General features: G+C 44.0%; 1 protein-coding gene and 1 long non-coding RNA gene across 2 annotated transcripts in view; one reads left to right on the top strand and one right to left on the bottom strand.

Moving 5' to 3' along the window:
- Positions 1–11394: 11394 nt before the first annotated feature.
- LOC146891319 (uncharacterized) lies at positions 11395–18652 on the bottom strand. The gene is made up of 2 exons (XR_014997696.2): positions 17826–18652; positions 11395–12536 (listed from the first exon to the last, which is right to left on the bottom strand). It is a non-coding gene; the product is annotated as an uncharacterized LOC146891319 (long non-coding RNA).
- The window catches only part of Pogz (pogo transposable element derived with ZNF domain), a 59579-nt gene continuing 53109 nt past the window's right edge, over positions 14597–21066 (top strand). The window contains exon 1 of the mRNA XM_085678018.2: positions 14597–14613. The gene's annotated coding sequence lies outside the window, so the exon portion shown is untranslated. The remainder of the gene's footprint in view (positions 14614–21066) is intronic.

Here is a 21066-nt window from a genome sequence, read left to right as displayed (position 1 = left end):
CAACTGCACAGCTGCGTTCTGCTCTGTTCCTTAAGGGAAGGAGCTATCTGCTTCTTCTCTGCAGGCCTGAGGAAAGCTACTACTTTTTCCTGCCTGGCCTTGCTCAGCTCCCCTTAAGGAGTACTTAGCTCAGTTCTTCTGGTCTGCTCTGCCCAAGACTCTTTTGAGAAAGAGATTTGTTTGGGAAGGAAGAGTCCAGGAGAGTGGCTGCCTCTGCCAGGGAGGGATTCCAGCAGCCTCAGAGCAGCCTTTAGCTGAAGGGGTGGAGAGATTTATAAAGGACCCCTTAGGGGCAGAGTTTTCCTAGGGAGAAGAGGGATTGGTTAGGTTTTTCCTGCTTAGGGATTGGTTGGTTTAGCTGGTCAAGGGCAGAAATGGCTCTGACTTCATAGCCAAACTGTTTCTTTCCCTGGTCCTTTTCAGCTTTTTGACTCTAATCTTAGGACCAGAGCTTATTTCTTTCACTGACTCTGATTCTAGAGACAAATGTGTTCCATTGACACCAATTTCAGAGTCAGGACACATGTCTTTAGTCCTGGGTTCAAGGATAAAGATGTTTCTATCCTGGTCCAGGTCTTAAATACAGGGTGTTTTTCTTTCACTGACTCTGGGTTCAGAGTCAGGGTGCTCAGTGATCGGTCGGTTTCCTGTTCAAGTTGTTCCTGTTACCCTAAATTCCATTTGTGTTTCTTTATTGCCTCTGTTTCTGTTTTCAAGTGTTGAATGGTTTTCTTCTGATTGTTTTTTTCTTGGTTTTCTTTAAGGAATTTGTTGATTTATTCCAATTTTTTGTTGTTGTTGATTTTTGAGACAGTGTTTCTCTGTAGCTTTGGAGCCTGTCCTGGAACTAGCTCTTGTAGACCAGGCTGGCCTTGAACTCACAGAGATCCGCCTGTCTCTGCTTCCCAAGTGCTGGGATTAAAGATGTGTGCCACTACCACACAGATGATTTCTTCCAATTTTTTTGTTTGTGTTTTCCTACACTTCTTTAAGTGAATTTTTCATTTCATCTTAAAGAGTCTTGATCATTTTCATAAAGTTTTGTTTTGTTTTTTGAGACAAGGTTTCTCTGTAGCTTTGGTGCCTGTCCTAAAACTAGCTCTTTTGGACCAGGCTGGCCTTGAACTTACAGAGATCCACCTACCTCTGCCTCCCAAGTCCTGGGATTAAAGATGCATGCTACCACTGCCCAGCTTCATAATGTTATTTTAAGACTGTTTTCTTCTGCTTTATCTGTGTTGGGATGCTCAGGTCTTGCTGTTGTAGAACCACTAGTTTCTGGTGGTGCCACGTTACTCTTCATGTTGTCGAGTATATTCTTACCTTGTCTACTCTTCTCACCCTCTAATCGTTGTAGATGGAGCCTGTGCTTCAGAGGGTCCCTGTTCATCCAGTTGGTGTAATTGGGGGCTGTGGCTCCACTGGATGTTCCTTCTGGTGCAGGCAGAGCAGAACCTCTGGTGATTGCTCCTCCAGATGCAAGCAGGCCAAGACTCAGATGGTCACTCCTTGAGGTACAAGTAAGTCTGCAACTCCTATGGAGGTGGAGGTGGTGCCACAGTTCTGGTGATTGCTCCTCTAGGTGGAGGTGGGGCTGAGGTCCTGGTAGTCATTGCCCCAGTGGGGTATCTCATGTCAACACTAGCACTGGAGGACTGGAGAGATGTCTCAGAGGCTAAGGACACTGATTATTCTTCCAGAGGTCATGGGTTCAGTTCCCTGCAACCACATGGTGGCTCATAACCATCTGTGAAGAAATCTGGTGCCCTCTTCTGGCCTGCAGGCACACATGCAGACAGAACACTGTAAACAAAATAAATAAATAAATCTTAAAAAAAAACAAAACAAGGGCTGGAGAGATGGCTCGGTGGTTAAGAGCACTGTCTGATCTTCCAGAGGTTCTGAGTTCAATTCCCAGCAACCACATGGTGGCTCACAACCATCTGTAATGAGATTTGGCGCCCTCCTCTGGCGTGCGGGCATACATGGAGGCAGAATGTTGTATACATAATAAATAAATAAATCTTTAAAAACAAAACAAAACAAAAAAAGAATAGCAGTAGATGTTGGGGGAAGGGTTGCTTGTTCATCCCAGCTGCCCAGTCACAAAATAACCACTCAGAAAACCATATTATTTGCAATACTGTTTGGCCAATAGCTTAAGCATACTTCTGGCTAAACTCATATCCTAAACTAGTCCATCTCTATTATTCTGTATATTGTCACATATGGCTGTGGCTTTCCAGCTAAAATTCCCAGCAACTGTCTCAGGCGGCAGATCCATGGCTTCTCTCTGACTCTGCCTTCCTCCTCCCATGCTATAGGCCAAACCAGTTCTTTATTCATTAACCAATAAAAGCAACACATAGACAGAAGGACCTCCTACACCATTTCCCCTTTTCTGTTTAAACAAAAAGAAAGGCTTTAACTTTGACATAGTAATACTACATATAACAAAACAGGTATCAAATAAAAATTACAGTTACAATATTTATATCTACTTGATCTTTTATCATAACTAAGGAAAACTATAAGTTCTTCAACTCATCAAAGACTCCAGAAGGATATATTACCTAAGTAAACAGGAAGTACATTGCAAGCAACTTCTAAAACTCTAGAATTGACAAAGATATCTTGCTGCCTGGACAAAGTTCTTCTGTACCATTGGGACATCCACCTTCAGTCTACAGGCCCATAGTATCCAGCAGACTTTTCCACAAAACAAAAAATTTCAAAGGCAGTTCTGTCTATATTGGCAGTTTGCCAGTCTAGTACAGTCTTTTATGAAGCAGGAACCCCAAAGGACCATCTCACCTTTAGGCAAGTTCAGCAGTCATTCCTCTGTGGGTCCTGCATGTCCAGTTAAGCAGTCCAGGCAAGAACAGTTTCTTGCCCAAATGGCTAACAAACTCTATAAGGAGCCTTTTCGATGCCCATCATCCTCTTGAAGTAGATTGGTGCTACAACGGGCAGATGTGTCTCATTGTCATGAAAAGTCCTTACGTCTTAAAACATTTTAAATGCCATATTCTGAAGGTCTCTGAAAGATTTGAAGAATACCTATCTAACTGAAATATATCTCTAAACATCTTGAAAATCTAACTAACATGACTACAAGCTTTACTATTATAGATGAGTATCTATAATAGTAACTTAAACTTCTTAATTATACATTACCTTTTTAAATGAACTACACAAACACAATACCTTAATCAAGGGCAGAAATATACATATACAGTATAACAAAATATACCTCAAATTTCTATCAATAAACCAAGACCCATACCAAAACAAATTATTCATCTCTATATCATATCCCCCTTTAAATGTATATAAACAATTATAAGCAATATTTGGGAATACGGGCATAGTCTGTTCATACTGTTTCCTCTTGTTTGGGGTGCTGCTAAGCAGGTCTTTCACGGTATATCCTGTGTACTAGGTTCATCTCAGTCAGCAGTTGGGTGAAGTAATTTTTTGAGGGTGTCGACCTTTCAGGGGGTTGTGTTCTATCAAACCATATTAGTCTGGAGTGAATCTACAGGTTCTCATCTTCTGTCTCAATATCATCCTGCAGAAAACGGTTAAGTGAAACATTTAGCTGAATGTGGAGGTATAAGGCCTGTAATCCTCGAAGTTGGGCAGTGGAGGCAGAGGAATCAAAAGTTCTTGGCCATCTCCAAAACACTTGATGACCCTTTACGAAATTAATTTTTCAAATTAATTTGAATTTCAGCTAAATTATTTCAGAATTTTAAATTAATTTGTTTTTAAATGCTAAAATTTAAAAGTTTGGATTCATTAGACATTAAGGGGGCACTCTGCTAACATTGCTATAAATTTTTATTTTTCTAAAAATGTTATTTGTGTGTGTGTGTGTGTGTGTGTGTGTGTGCGCACATGTGCACACGCACACATGTGCATGTAAGTGCTGGTGCCCATGGTGTTGGGTCATTGTAACATGAGGGCCGGCTTGTTGGGGTTTCTGTTCCGTCCGGTACCCCAAAGCCGGCAAGTTCCAAAGAAAACCACACACAAGACTCCATAAGATTATAAACTGATTGGCCCATTTGGTCAGGCTTCTTGTTAACTCTTATAGCTTATATTAACCCATTATTCTGATCTATGTTAGCTATATGGCTTGGTACCTTTTTCAGCTGTGACAGCTCACATGTTGCCTCTTCGGTGATCTGGGCAGGAATGGCAGAGGAACCTTCCTGCTTCCCAGAATTCTCCTGTTCTCATTGTATCACCTCTACTTCCTGTCTGGTTTTCCCGCCTATACATCCTGCCTGGCCAATCAGCGTTTTCTTAAAATACATGATTGACAGAATACAGATAATTCTCCCGCACCAGGTCATCTCAGAGCTGGAATTACAAGTGGTTGTGAGCTGCCCTACCTGGGTGTTAGAAACTGTTCAGTCCTCTGCAGGGTAGCAGTTGATCTTAATCTTGGCCAGCTCTCTCCAGTGACTGCCATGCCGCTTCCCGAAGGCTTGCCTCCACCCCTGCTCTTGCCTTGTCAATCATGTGTAACAAACTACAAACTAGCACTGGCTTGTGGAGCTCGTTCTGGGGCCATGCTTACTTCTTGCGGGCCTGTGACCCCAGCATGTGCTCTTTCCTGCCTTTTGCCTTACAGCCCTTATCAATCTGGGTTTCTGATTGACCTCAAGAAAGGAGAGCTTTCTCACCACCCAAGGAGCACAAGCGAAGCCTGTTGAATTTCAGCTGTTCTCATTCCGGTCTACTTGTTACAGCTCATCTGCGCCAACCCATACAGCATACTGCTGCTGTTCTACCTGGAGTAAACCCGCTCAGAAACAAGCTTTCGAGTTGGAGATTTAGACCAGCTGCAGCTCCGCAGAGGACCTGGATTCCATCCCCAGCACCCACCTGGTGACTCACACCATAGAGAACTGTACCTCTATGATGTCCTCTCCTGACTTCACAGGTACCGCACACATGCAGGCAAAACACTCATAGACAGAAAATAAACACACCTTTAAAAAATTTCTCAGCAAATCTTTGAGGCGAGATTAAGGGTAAAGCAAGGTATTGGAATAGTATGTGGCAAATAGACAGGATGCTCACTGTCTACAGGTCAAAGGAAGGGGAATGTTTCAGTATGTGTTAGTGCCTTAACATGAAGGCATTTCCTTAGTGGCTCTGCACTCTATAGAGTCTCTTTTCTCCATAAGATTCCATTCAGGAAAATGTTGGAAGGTCTTTGTTAGGTTAGAATCTTTTCTATTGTCTATTTATTTATTTATTGAAAGTAGATTTTTTCTGGCCGGGCAGCACTGGAGAAGCAGAGGCAGGCCAGTCTGCTCTACAAAGTGAGTTCTAGGACAGCCAGGCCTACACAGAGAAACCCTGTCTTGATAAACAAAAACAAAAAGAAAACAGATTTTCTTTCATGGTATATATTCTGATTACAGTTTCCGCTCCCCCAACTCCTCTTAGATTCCTCCTCACTCCCGGAAAATCTACACCCTTTCTTTCTCTCTATTTCTCATTAGAAAACAAAACCCAACTATAATACTAGTAGGAAATAAAAACAAACAATCCGGAATAGGGCAAAACAAACAAACAACAGAAAAGAAAGTGCCAAAGGAAAAACATAAAAAACACGTATAGACACTGAGACACACACATTCGCACATACAGAAAACCTATAAAAATAAAATCAGAAACAATAATATATAAGCAAAAGATTTTGTTTAAAAAATTGTTCAGACAAAGCATTATGAAAGAACAACCACAAAACTCCTCCAAAAATGCCATTAGTTTGTTTTATGTTGGCCAACTCCTGCTGGGCACGCTTGCTTTATCCACCCAGTGAGAGTTCACTGCAGAAAACTAGTTTTTTCTTTGCAAGCAGTTATCAATTGGCGGTAGTTTCTGGGTTAGGGATGGGGGCTTGTGTCCATGTTTCCTCCCAGTGTGGGGACCCCATCGTAAGCTTAGACCTGTGCAGTCTGCAGGCATGCTGCCATAGTCTGAGTTCACGGTGTCGGTGCTGTTGTGTCTAGAAAGCCTTGCTTCCTGGGGGTCCCTCTGTTAGTGGTCAGGCATCTGGACTGGCCTGTCCTTGGGGTTCTGACAGGACACACTGTAGATGGAGGAGCTTGTTTGTTTCCCAGCTGCCCAGACTGGAAATAATCATGGAAACTATATTAATGAAAACACTGCTTGGCCTATTAGTTCAGGCTTCTTATTAACTAACCCTTACATCTTAAATTAACTCATTCCTATTATTTATATTTTATCACGAGGTTTGCGGTTTACTGGTAAGGTTTCTGTCTCCTTTGGTGGCTACATGCTGTCTCTCTGACTCTGCCTTCTTTTCTTTCTGCTTCTATCTGCTTGGAATTCCTGCCTTGCCCTATTCTGCACTGCACTGCAATAGTGCCCAAAGCAGCCTCTTTATTAACCAATGGCATTCACAGCATACTGAGGGGAATCCCACATCAACACATCCTCAGCTGCAGCCACTAAGAGCACCTCTTGTGCACATTCGCTGTGTTCCCTTTTAAATGGTTGGCCCTGCCTACCTCCCATCTCTCTCTCTTTTTTTTTTAATATTTATTTATTTATTATGTATACAATATTCTGCCTGCGTGTATGTCTGCAGGCCAGAAGGGGGCACCAGACCTCATTACAGATGGTTGTGAGCCACCATGTGGTTGCTGGGAATTGAACTCAGGACCTTTGGAAGAGCAGGCAATGCTCTTAACCGCTGAGCCATCTCTCCAGCCCCCCCATCTCTCTCTCTTTCTTCCTCCCTCTCCTCCCCTCCTCCTCCTCTTCCTCCTCCTCTTCTTCTTCTTCTTCCTTTCTCTCTCTCTCTCTCTCTCTCTCTCTCTTTCTCTCTCTCTCTCTGCCTCTCTCTTCTCTTCTGCTGCTCCTGTCCCCAGAGGCTGATCTCCCCCCTCCCCTTCCCCTTTTTTACGTTCCCTTTCCCCTAATTAAAAAAAAAAAAAAAACCCTCCATGTGAATTCTGTCCTATGGCATCTCTCTCGCACGCACTGTTGTTTAAATTACAAATCTTCCATCCCCAATGACTCTTGGGAATCTGTTCCTCTTCCACAGAGTTCCCTGAGACTTTTTAATTTAATTTTTTCGAGACAGGGTCTCACTATGTAGCCTTGTCTAGCCTGGAACTCACTCTGTAGACCAGGCTGACTTCAAACTCAACTCACAGAGCTCCACCTGCATCTACCTCCTGGAATCAAAGGTGTGCACCATCAAACCTGGCTTAGGTTCAAAGTTATTAAAATAATATAGTAGGTGTGTAGGAGCTGCTCTATATGTAGCAAGACCTAGAAAATACGGGTGATTTTTTGGTTGGCTGGTTAGCTAGTTTTTTAGGACAGGATCTCCTTTGTAGCCTTAAACTCCAGGTCTTCTTGCTTCTGTCTCCTGAGGGTTGAGGTCTTAAGCACACGTAGCCACTCTCCACTCTCAGCTGGTTCGTGGATTCTGAAGCTGAACTCCCCAGCCTTACTAGAGCCGACACTTCCCTAGGTCAACCTTGACTCCAGGAACTTCTGATTTTCTTCTTTCTTCCCCATCCTCTCTCTCAAAGATAAACAAATTTCAGTATATGTCATACATGCACTTACAGGGATTGCTTTCATTTAAAAAATGTGATTTTGTGATATAAAGAATCAGCTTCTTTCTATGGAAAATCATATTAGTTTAGATGATTGTCTCAGCTCCGTTTCCTGCTGCTGAGACAAAACACCCAGATGAAAACAGCTTACAGGAGTGAGGGTTCATTTGGGCTCACAGTCTTTTATGATTACACGCACGCACACACACACACACACACACACACACACACACACACACATATATGTCTGTGTGTCCACAAATATATGTAGCTACGACCTGCTGAATCTATTTTTGTTTTTGGTGTGTATACAGTTTCAAGGCTGAGCACTCTGCATCGGACAGTCAATAAGGGGGCTCATCCCTGGGAGAGGCTAATTCTCATTCTCCCAGCAGTCATTAGCTGCCTGTAGTTCTTTGTCTAGGGTAGGGACACCATGAAAACGTCCCCCTTCCATGTTAACATGTCCACGGGTGGCCACTGTTCCAGCCTTGCTATGCAGCCATCTCTGGAGACTGCTTCACAGCAGACTTCCTGGCGTTCTGGATCTTACCACCTTTCTGCTCCTCTCTTCCATGGCGTTCCTTGAGCCATGGAGGCGGTGAGTAGATGTAGCCACCTTCTTTCTTCCAGCATTCAGTTTAGTTGTGCCCCCCCTCCCCGGCCCTGCCCCAGCCCCTGCCTAGCTCTACTCTGCCCTATCACAGGCCAAGGCAGTTCCTTTATTCATTAATCAATAAAAGCAACACACATACAGAAGGACTTCCTACACCATTAAACTGAGTCAGACTGGCCTGCAACTCACGTAGTACTCCAAGGCTGACAGTCCTTCAGCCTCAGTCCTTTGGAGTACTAGGATTGTAGGCATACATCACCATGCCTGATCCTTTCCCCCCTTTTAACTGAATGTTAATTGTGCCCTGACAAAAAAAGTCCCTTCTTTGCTGTTTTTCTTTGTTGTTGTGTTTTTTGTTTGGTATTTTTGTTTGTTTGTTTTTTGTTAAAAATTTGAGACAGGGTTTTTCTGTAGCTTCTGCGCCTGTCCTGGAACTGGCTCTGTAGACCAGGCTGGCCTCGAACTCACAGAGATCCACCTGCTTCTGCCTACCAAGTGCTGGGATTAAATGTGTGCACCACCACCACCCAGTTCTTTCTTTCTTTCTTTTTTTTTTTTTTTTTTTTTTTTTTGAGACAAAATCTCATGGAATTTTTCTAGGCCTCCAACTTGATATGTACCTGGGGCTGGTCTTAAATTTCTGATCCCTCTGCCTCCATTTCCTAAGTGCTAAGATAGTAAGCGTACTCCTACGCCAGGCCAGGAAGTCCATCTTAGTTAGAACTTCCATTCTTCCTCCTGTAGTCTTAAGATCTCTTCTAACCCTTGTTGAAGGCAGAAAGCAATTGGGTCACTGGCGGTATTGGCCTAAGTCAGAGTCACACACAGAATAATAAATATACAGGGGCCACAAGTCTCCATTCCCAGAATCAGAGTCCATGTGCCTAGAGTGCTCACTCTTTCAAAGAGAACTGATTCTCCAAGGGGAAACTGCCTTTTCTCCTCTCCGCACTGGGAAGGTTTATTTAATTGGGTTTATTTAAGTGTTTTGTTACTGACCTGCACAGACACTGGATACTTCTCCTGCCATGTCTTGCCATTGTGTGTGTAGTATTGCCAAGCAGCAGCTGCAGCGATGCCCCCAGATGGAATTAGGAGATGCCCCCAGATGGAACTGTGGGCAAGCCTTGTTCTTTTGAAGGACTTCAGTCACTAATCCATCCTCTGGAAGCAACCGTGCCATTTCCTCTCCACAGGCCACGAAGCTCTTTTCCTCCCAGAAGGAGCACACTGTATGTGCCTTCCCAGAGAGACTCTTAATCTACTAGACAATCCAACTGAGAACTTGGAGTGGAGGTTCCTCTCTATAATCCCAGTCCTTGAGAGGCAGAGAACCTACATAGTAAGTTCCAGGCCAGCTTGTGCTACATTGTGAGACTCGGTTGAAAGAAAGAGACAGACAGACAAACAGAGGAAGAGAAACAGAGAGGAAGAGAGGAGGGAAGAGTTGGGAGAGGGGCTGAGGAGAAGCTTGATTGGTGTTTACTGTAGAAGACTGAGGATGAGTTTCAATCCTAAACCATGCTTTGGGATTTTATTGCTGTGAAAAGACACCATGACTAAGGCAGCTTTTTTTATTTTTTTTAAAAATTATTTATTTTATTGATGTTTTGCTTGCATGTGTGTTTGTGTGAGAGTGTTGTATCCACTGGAGCTGTAATTACAAACAGTTGTGAGCTGCCATATGGTTGTTGGGGATTGAACATGGGTCCTCTGAAAGAGTAGCCAGGGCTCTTAACTGCTGAGCCATTTCTCCAGCCCCCATGGCAACTCTTATAAAGGAAAACATCAAATTGGGGCTGGTTTACAGTTCAGAGGTTTAGCCCATTATTGTCACGGTGGGAAGCAGGACAGCATTCAGGCAGATATGATGCTGGAGAAAGAGCTGACAGTTCTACAAGTTGATCTGCAGGCAGCAGGAAGACACAGTGAGCCACTAGCCTGGCTTGAGCTTCTGAAATTTAAAACCTACCCCACAATGACATACTTCCTCCAAGTTCACACCCATTCTAACAAGACCGCCCCTTTCAATAGTGGCGCTTTCTAGGAGTCTGCCTATAGGGGTCATTTGTATTCAAACCACCACAAACCACATTTTAAAAAAAATAAGCTGGGCATGGAGGTTATGACTGCAATCCCAAGGTCGAGGACACGGGGATAGGTAGATTCTCTGGTCTCCTTGGCAAGCCAGACTAGCTAACCGATGAGATGCAGGTCAGTGAAAGACCTTGTCTCAAAAAGCTAGGTACTGGTAGTGGTTTGGATAAGAATGCCCTCCCTCCCCTGTAGGCTTATAAATATGTTCAAATATGAATGCTTATTCAGTCACCAAGGAGTGACATTATATGAAAGGAATAAGAAGTGTAGCCTTGGGCTGGAGAGATGGCTTAGTGGTTAAGAGCATTGCCTGCTCTTCCAAAGGTCCTGAGTTCAATTTCCAGCAACCACATGGTGGCTCACAACCATCTGAAATGAGATCTGAAGCCTTCTTCTGGCCTGCAGGCAGACACACAGACAGAATATTGTATTCATAATAAATAAATGACTATTTTTTTTAAAAAAAGTGTGGCCTTGTTGGAGGAAATGTGTCACTGGGTATAGGCAGAAGTTTCCTTGTCCCAACCATTTGCTCTCAAATAACTAGCAGTTACTTTCCAAAAAACTGACTTCGAGATTTAATATAAATTATAAATGCTTGGTCAATAGCTCAGGCTTACTCTTACCTAACTCAGATTTAAAGTACCTATGTTTTTCCATGTGACTCGTGGCTTGTTACCTCATTCTCTGCACATCCTACTTCCTCAGCAGCTGGCCGCTGTCTCTCCTGACTCCACCCTTCTTCACCTCATCATTCTCACTTTGGCTTTCCCACCTAACTTTGTTCAGTTATTGGCCACACAGCTTGCTTTATTAAACCAATCGCAGCGACATATATTCACACAGTGTACAGAAGGATTATTCCACAGCATCTGGGCATGGGCTTAGAGGTTTCAAAAGCCCATGCCCAGCCCAGTGTCTCCCACTCTGACTTCTATCTCTCCAGCACCTTGTCTGCCTGCGTGCTTCCTGTCATCATGCTGATACTAGACTAAACCTCTGAGCCTGTAACCAAGCCCCAAACTATATGCTTTCTTTAATAAGAGTTGCCATGGAGCCAGGTTGTGGTGGCGCACGCCTTTAATCCCAGCACTTGGGAGGCAGAGGCAGGCGGATCTCTGTGAGTTCGAGGCCAGCCTGGTCTACAGAGCTCATTCCAAGACAGCCAGAACTGTTACAAAGAGAAACCCTGTCTTGAAACAAGCAAACAACAACCCTTCCAAAAAAAAAAAAACAAAACAAAAACCCAAAACAAAACAAAAACCAACCCACATACATAAAATTAAAAGAGATAAACCTCCAAAAAACAAAATGCAAAACAAGCAAGGCTTGAACTCAGGGATATTATCTAGCATGTGCAAGACCCTGGATCTAGGCTTTTGTTAGAACTGACATATCTTGAAGCATCTCCAAGGGCCAGCATTCAGCACATCAACATAGACTCACTGATCAATACATCAGTGATAGGCTGGGTGTGGCAGTGCACGTCTTTAATCTCAGCAATTGGGAGGCAGGGGCAGGTGGATCTCTATGTACTCAAGGCCATCCTGGTCTACACAACAAGCTCCAGGACAGGCAATGTGATATACAGTGAGACCCTGTCTCCAAACCAAACCAAACCAAACCAAACCAAACCACACATTTATCAATGATGACAGCTTCCAGCTTCAGTGGTGGGCGTTTTCATGAAAAGGAATGTGGTTTCAAAAGTAGCCAGACCTGCACGCTGCCCGTCATTTGACGCGAAGGTTAGCAGCACGTCTACAGTTCTGCTTATTTTCCAGGGTTACTGGGCTAGGAGTTTAATTCACTTTCAGCTCAGTTAGCTTCTCTGGAAACTGAGCAGCTCGGTAACTGAGCACTGTCTCGGGTATATTCTAAACCCAGCTATTTAGACACATTAGCGTGAACACACCAGAGTCTGCAAAACTGGACAGGCAAGATGATTAGGTGATTAAGAGTTCCTTGCTCTCTTCCAGAGGATGCGATCTCGGTTCTCGGCACTCTTGTCTAATGGCGCACAACCACCTGTAACTCCAACTCCAGGGGATCCATCACCTTTTTGTGGGCACCTGTTTCCATGTGCTCATACCCACACACAGACACATGCTCCCAAATATGCACACATCTGTAATCCCAGCATTCAGGAGGCTGAGGCAGGAGAATTGGGAGTTCAAGGAGAGCATGGGCTTCATAGCTAGACCCTGTCTTGAGAAAAACAAAACAAGGGATTAGGGACACAGCTGGATGACAGAGCACTTGCCTATACCCAAGGCCTTCAGTTCCACGCTCAATTAAAAAGAACATTGAAGCACTTCAGAAGTTGTGATTTCACTGTGGGCAGATGGCACAGGATCTTGTCAGTCTGAGCGCCTGCTGAGCGTGGGGCACTGGAGCAGGACGAAATGAGTCCCGTGCCCCTGGACTTGGCTGTCAGGGCCAGTTTGATTCTGAACACCTGCTCGTCTTTGAACACATCAGCACTGCTCTTAAATTCCTCCCCTGCAGCTCACACGCGCTGAGCTCGGCTGTCACGTCACATCAGTAGGAAAGTACAATCTTATGAGCCAGTAGGGGTCTGGCAGATTCTAGCTCTCAGAACCTTTTTTTAATTAATCCACTAAAGTCTTAATCTAGGTGAACAGCTCAGCAAATCTCTTCAACAGGTAACCACGGTTTAGTTGACAGCAGAAAATAAACAGCTCCAAGAAGCGCTTCAGTCTTTCCCACACACCCTAGAAACTCTATACAACTCAAGGCCGAGACAGAAGGAAATCCAGACTTAGAGCCTCCAGCAAATCACGTGACCTGCAAGCCTCCTGGCACATACTTTCCATTACGTGATGGAATGGAAGCTGAGGCCCTAATCGCTTTTGACATCAATAACTTGAATAACTTGTAGAAATTCTTTTCCCCTTGATCTGATCTTCATCAAGTGAGCTTAGCCTTTCTGTATTTAGACAAACTTCTCAGGTTGCACACTGGCAAGAGGGAAGGGAGGGCCCACTGGCAGATTAAATACACTCTGCCCCCCAAGACGTTTAAGAGAGCCACATTCCCAGGTCAAGAGGGCCCACATTTGGGAAAGGACTGCAGGGCGGTTGTCACCACACGAGGCCATGTCAATGAAATGGGTACTGTGCTAGCCAGTGCCCATCCGGAACTCTCCTCTATGTGTAGAGTCCCCAGTGTGGCAGCTTCACTCATCCAAACCAGGGCTTATTATCTGACATACGAAAAGCATTCTGGAAAACATAACATAAATAATACTAGCTGCTGTCATTAAATTCGTATGTACCATTTCCTAGGCTTTTAAAAATGCATAATGCTGCGACAAGATGATCTCCATTTCACTACAGAATAAAAGAAGAACTCTCTAATTTTCAAAGGTCCGGCCTATAGCACAGCACAGACTAGAAGAAGATGAAATCTCCACGCTATTTCTAATGCAGTGAACAAGTATGTCTGATTGTTTAATCCGGAGCACCCAACAGCACTGAACTGTGCACACAAATCTCTGCTGACATTGTCAGCCAGCAGAATGAGGCTGTGGTGTGCTCCACTAAGACAGCAAGAACCATACTACTTCATTTTTCTTGCAAGAAAGCAAACTATCCTAAATCTGAATAGAAAGTATGTAAATTATTTATCAGTAAAATTTTAAAAACTGATCTGTGCTACACTGGGCTGAGATAGTTATAGAATCTTGCAGCTCGAAACAACAGCCTGTATTAGACAGAAGTGAAGCAAACCCCAAAGCCATCACCCACGCTCATCTCTTCTCAGGTTGTTTTAGGGAGTGCGGCTCCGTATGGGAAAATTACCACCACCCAAAATCTTATTCTGGTGTCAGAGGCAAGGCGTGCAGACCACAGGGCCTGGTTGCTGGGTCTGAGGGCCTGTCACGACGTAATTTGCATGCAAATTAGTTTGAGCGAGAAAGAGGAAGATCTATTTTCCAAATACTGTTTTTCTCCAAGTCAGCTTATTTTCTGCACTTACGGTGGTTCTGTCCACACAGTCTAAGTAAGGCCTAGAGAGCATGAAGTAGAAATAATCAGTAAAAAAAGATTGTCCTGGCATAGCCCAGCGGACTCCAGGCTGGTGGAGATTCCCGCCCGCCTCCCTCCCTGCCCCCGGGCGGGGGCCTCCCGGGTGCCGGATCCGGGGAGCAGCGCTGGGCAGACGCCAAGGTTACCGCCCCGCACCGCCCGCCTCGGGCAGCGCCCCGCACCGCCGGCACGTCAGAAGCCCTCTTTTTCCCTGAAAACTTTCTAGACGGTAGGGACTATTTTCTTCCAATGTAACCTTCCACCAAACTGGAGGGAAAAGTTACCCGAGGCTGGAGCGGGTCTGGGGTCCGGGGGGCGGGGGAGTGGGGGGGACGGGGACCCGCGAGAGCCAGGGTTTGAAAAACAGTTCTCTCTCTCTCTCTCTCTCTCTCTCTCTCTCTTTCTCTCTCTCTCTCCCTCTCTCTTCCGTGAAGAGCCAGTTATGATTATTGTGTTAATCGTTAAATGTTCACGCTGATGCTGAATACTTAAGATATGTTAAAGAAAATTGATGGAGGGTAGATTCCGTTAGATAAATGGTTGTCCGCAGACTTGCAGGTCTTAGGTTGTCAAGTCCTGCTTCCAAGCCCTTAGTTTTCATCGATAGGGTAAGCCAGGTCTCCAAAGAATGGATTCTTGAATCCTTAAGACAAATGTCATATCTGCACGCTGCCCTTTCAGGCATTGCTAAATTGTCTCCATATTGTGGGTGGGTACACCTGCAGAAATATTTAATGATTAAGAAACTCCATTGGACTTGCGTTTGTCAAAATGGATGAAAGATCAGTTTAAGGGGTGTTAGAAAGAGAGAGAGAAAAGAAAGATTACATATTTAGATCAGTGCTTTTTCATGAAACCTGAATTGCGAAATCATGAAAATGTGGAGTGAGTGCTGTGTGTTTGGAATCAAGATGGAGAATACAATAATAACAATAATAATTTTCTTTGCAGTGCTGACCTTGAACCAAGGTCCTTACACATTCTAGGCAAGTGCCCCACGACTGAACTATATCTCTATTCTAGGATGTATGTCTGACTATGCATTGCTGCTAGGGGGGCGGGGGAAAGAAGCCTGAAAAACACCATGCTACACAATGCACTTAATATTTTTGGATGCTTAGATTTGAAAGGTTTAAAAAGGCATCTAGTTTATTTCTCTGCTTAGACAGTGTTTCATTTTAAGAATAGTACAGACTTAATTATCTTTCTTATCATCTTCCCATTTCAACATTTGCTCTATTTTGTGAATAATTTCCTTATCTAAAGCTATTATTTCAGTTAAAAAGGCTATAAATTGAAATAGAAAGGGCATTTCTTTCGCGCTCCCCACTTTTTTATAGCTCTTCTCTGTCAGTTGGACAATGGACACATCCCAAATCATGTGCTCTCCCTCCACCCACGTAGTCCCAGAGATGCCTGGGCTGCTGCACTATCATGGGATCAAATACTCTGTGAATCTATCATCCTCCTCATCATCATCATCATTATATTTAGTTTCTTTTTTTTTTTTTGCGATAAGGTCTCAAGTAGCTCAGGCTAGTCTCAGACTTGCTATGTAACCAAGGATGTCCTTGAACTCCTGATTCTTGTGCTTCTTCCTCCTGAGTACTGGGACTATAGGTGGGCACCATCATGTCTTGTTTAGGGATGCTGGGAATTGAACCCAGAGTTTTCTGTACACTAAGTAAGTACTCTATTAACTAAGCTATAGCTCTATCCCTATTTTTAGATATATTTTTATACATGTGTTTTGCCTGCATGCATACATACACACACATGCATGCACACACACACACACACGCACGCACGCACGCATGCCTGCTGCCCAGGAAGGTCAGAAGAAAGAGGATTGAATTCACTGGAACTCAGGTTACAGACAGTTGGTAGCTATCATGTGGAATTGACCCTCAGTCCTCTGGAAGAACAATCAGTGTTTTTAACCACTAAGCCATCCTTCCAACACCTCTACTCCTATTTTTAAAGGTTAATATTGCTGCATTTCAATCCCCCTTTAAGGCAGAATAGAAAGGAGAAGTTAAGGGGATGAAAGGGAAAAGAGCCTGTCACCCTGAGCCTAGTCGAAGTCTCTGGCCAACTGAGAATCAAGAACCCCAGTACAATGAACACAATTTGCTGTGAAAGTGACCTACATAGAGATGATTCTCCTTTTATAGAGGGATATTTCAAATAAACTTAAATAAATTAGGGGTCAGAGAGATGACTCAATCATTAAGGGCATTATGCTTTTCCAGAGGATCTGAGTTCAGTTCCCAGCCCCATATCAGACAGCTCACAGCCTCTTGTAATCTAGCTCCAAGGGAACTGTTGTCTCCTGGTCTCAGCAGACACCGGCACATGCAGGGCACACACTCACATAGGGCCTCATACAAACAGATACACACAAGTAAAAAATATAGTAAAAATAAAATCTTGTTTTTTTCTGAGACAAGGTTTCTCTATGTAACAGTCCTGGCTGTTCTGGAACTCACTCTGTAGACCCAGGTTGGCCTAGAACTCACAGAGATCCGCCTACCTCTGCCTCAGGAGTGCTGGGATTAAAGGCATGCCCCACCACTACCTGAATAAAAATATATCTTAAAAAGGAATGTTTAAATTGTAACAAACTATGGCCAAACATCTATGACCAAATGTGGGTTTTCTCCTCTCCCAGCTGCAGCTTGCAAGCCTGTGGTTTTCTAGGAGGCTCATGAGAAATTCCAGGTGCAGTGAAATTAAAATCTTGACCTCCTTGTGCAGTCTTTGTGACCTCTAACAGTTTTTAAATGATTTGTTTAAAAATCATTTTTAACTCTCTATATATGCAGGGGGGTATACACAAGTACCCTTGACTTTAGAGGCCAGAAACATTGGATCCCCTGGAACTGGAGTCACAGGTGGTTGTGAGGTACCCTACATGGGTTCTGGGAATTGAACTCTTTAAGAGTTCAATATGTGCTCTTAACTGCTGAGCCGTCTTTCTAGCCCATGACCTATGATTTTAACTTATCAGACTGCAATCCTATCCAACTCACTTCAGGACCACACTATAGATCTCAATATAAAAATAATAAACAATAAAAGTTTCTTAGCAACCTATTGAGAGGCCACTAGAATCGTATGTATGGCTGAGACACCTAAGCATCATTCCTTCCAGTGTCCCCCACATGGCTGAGTGTGCGCTAGCCTTTCTCTGAGCACCTTTCTATCTATTAGCCCCTCTACTCAAATCTCTGTTAAGATCTCTTCTTAATAAATCCCATCTCTGGGGTGGCAACCAGTGTACTCTCCATGCAGACCTAGTGACCTGAATTGGATCCATGGAGCCCATTCCATGGTGTTGTCCTCTGATCTCCACGTGTGTACAATCGCATGTGCACACACACTCAGAATTTTTTTTTTTAAAAAAATTAAACCTCTCAAACTCGTTTTGTGCTGACTTACCCTCAAGTTCTTTTCTGCTGTGCAGTCCTGGCTTCGCCCGAGTAGAGAGGTCCTGGAAACAAACTTCTCCGTTTTCTGCAGGAAGCATCGTGGAGACACATCTCTCCTTCTTACTGCACTGTTGCTGGCACCTTCTAGAGCTTCCTCCTCCTGAATGAGGAATTTGGAGGTCTGCCGTGCTTGACTCTGTCGCTATTAGCCAGGGGACTCGGGGTTGTGCTGAGCCAGCCTGTGGTTTGGGATGGAACTCTCTCTCTTTGCAATTGTCCCTCCCACACTTCGATACACTCCCTTGGCTCCTGCCACTCTTACTAGTTTGCCATTTGGATCAGAAGGCCGTGGACACACGTGGGTTAGTAGGCAGTCACCTGCCACAATTGGCAGTAGTTGGTCAGTGCCTGCTGATAATATTAAGTGGTAATGACAGCAACAGAATACTCTTAGTTATTTTGAAAGCTAAAATTTACTCAATACTTAATCCTCACATTGTACTTGCTTTAAGTCGATGGATTTGCCTAATAACTGTCTCCGGGGGAAGTCGGCCTGGATAGGTTGAAGTGTTAAACGGTGGTTCAGGCAGGTTCGACTTCAGAAGTCTGACGTTCCTGCCTCGGGTTAGACAGACAGATGAGGGCAGGAGCCTTCATCAGATACCTGGTTCCTGGTTCACTTTCCTCTCACTCACTCATTGAATACTAAGCCTGAGTTTTGCACCCAAATACTCCCTCCCTAAAATACAGTCTGGCATCTGTGAGAGCATTCAGGGACCTCAGAGTCTTACCTCGTTAGGTGGCCTTTGAAGCCTACCAAGCGGACCTCACAGAGCTCCTTGCCCACCAGGTGAAAGGGGATAATTGCATGCAAACCTGGACAGGGAGGGAAAGTGCTCTCAGAACACTGGGTAAGGGTTCAGGGTGCTGTGCAGACATGTGCCTTAGCAGGGTGTAGGGTACTCACCGGCAATGCCAGCACGTGAGGAGGCCCACACCGGAGGGTCCCAAGTTCAAGGTCAGCCTCTGCTGTATAGCAAGATCCTATCATAAATAATAATAATAATAATAATAATAATAATAATAATAATAATAATAATAATAATACTGCCTTGGGAGAGAGAAAGCAAACTGGGGACCCGATGTAACTGATGACTTCCCCCTGACTTGCCTTCTGCTTTGCCACAGGCCAAGGCTGCTTTTTCAGTTACCTGGGAATCGACCTGAACAGTAGATCTTAGAGTTGAAATATGGGGGTCACGGGACAGTGACTGGTGTATAAAGGGGAAAATGGGAGGAGGAGAATTCAAGAACAATTAGAAATGTAATTTAAAAGCTTCAGCTTCACTGTTTCCTTTCTGAATGAGTGACTCTCCCCTTAGTTGGCTCATGGCATGCATCTGCCTGGGGGAATGACAGTGTGTAACTATGGTAACTAGGACATTTGTGACACTCGGAGTTAGGGTTCAGAGCAAGACAAGAACTTTGTAAGTCAGCTTAGTTGCTTGAAAGACTGCCCACATTTTTTTCCTTTTTATTTTTTAGTTTTAAAGTAAAACCTCTCTCCAGTTGTGGGGACTTAAACTCTGAGGACTTAACTCAGAGAATCGTCCCGCAGAGTGGAGAAGTTAGGGATTCTCTGAATGTTTGCCAGGCCATAAAATCCACTGCCTAGGATTGAAAGAGTATAAAGGGGAGGGGGGAGGAGGAAACCTGCGTTTTCTTGCCTGGGGATCATAAGCAGGAAAAAGTAAGCGAAAAGGAGGAACAGAAGAGAGCTACTTTTAAAACGTCTTCCTAGGGGGAGTGCATGTGTGAGTGCATGCGTGTGTGCATGTGTGTGTATGCATGTGTGTGCATGTGTGCATGTGGGTGAGGGAGTGTGTGCATACTATGGAGGCCAAAGGTGATGTATTTTGTTTTCCATAGTTACATGTGGAGACATGGGATCCTCAGAGCAAGCGGGCTAGGCAGACTTAGCTCTGAGTTTAAGTGGGAGTCCCAGCTCTCACTCTTTGGGGATCAGACTCAGGTCATCATCATATTTTTACCTGCCTTACCATCTCATAGGCCCACAAGCATTTTTACAAGATTTTCAAGAGCTGGGGAAATAGCTCAGAGAGGGAAGCACTTGCCTTGGATCCTCAGCACCCATGGAAATGCTGGATGGGAGTGGCGGCCTGCTTGTAATTTTAGCATTTAGGATGAGCAAGCTGGCTAGCTGGACTCAGTGAGCTCTGGGTTCGAGTGAGAGAGCCTGCTTTAATATACAAGATGGAAAATGATAGAGGAAGACACCAGATATCAAACCTCCATGCTAGTATGCACAGCATGTGCATAAGAACCCCCATACAAATATCTACACATATGCAAACATGCATGCACACATATCACATCACACACACACACACAAAAGACTTTTGAACTCAAGATATGAACTATTTACAAGAGTTACCCAGAGATGGAATCAGGAAAGAATTAGAATGGAAAGCCTGTCATCCATAAGTAAGATTGAATTTTGTTATATTCTGTCAAATTCTTATTACGATGTACACTACTCTAAGTAATAATAATAAGAGCTACCACTGTGAGTAACTACTGTAAACTAGGTTCTGGTCTGGGCACCTTATATATTATACATGTATTTAAGCTTTTTAAACACGTATGTGTTTACTGAGTGTGTGTATGTGTATATGTGGTATGTGTATGTGTATATGTGGGACCTCATATATTCAAGCTAAGAACTAGCCTGAGCTACATTCCAAGACCTAAAATTCAACCTTTATGCCAATGCGCTAGTCAGTATATGTAGGATATGCTGCATTAACAATGAAGATTTTGTTGTTATGTAGGAAAACCCAGTATGTTCTGGGTAACTTATTAGTGCAGCTGTATTCCATGGGTTGACTCTGGGATCTAGGCTGCTTCCACTGGTGGCTATGGTGGTTTGAATGAGAATAGCCCCTATAGGCCCATATGTTTGTAGGTTTGGTCCCTAGTTAATAGACCTGTTTGAGAAAGATGAGGAGGAGGTGTGGCCATGTTAGAGAAGGTGTGTCTATGGGGATGGGCTTTGAAATCTCAAAAGCCATGCCAGGCCCAGTGTCTCACTCTCTTTCTTTCTGCCCGAGGTCTATGGATCAGAATGTAAAGCTCTCAGCTACTGCTCCAACACCATGCCTGTCTGCTTCCCACCATGATGACCACGGACTGTAGCAAGCCTCCAGTTAAACGCTTTCTTTTATAATAGT

The sequence above is a fragment of the Myodes glareolus genome, chromosome 17 (genome assembly GCF_982192425.1).
Source record: "Myodes glareolus chromosome 17, mMyoGla1.1, whole genome shotgun sequence".
In the NCBI taxonomy this organism is placed as follows: Eukaryota; Metazoa; Chordata; class Mammalia; order Rodentia; family Cricetidae; genus Myodes; species Myodes glareolus.
The sequence above is the reverse complement of the archived record's forward strand: the minus strand, read 5'-3'. Positions and strand labels throughout refer to the sequence as shown.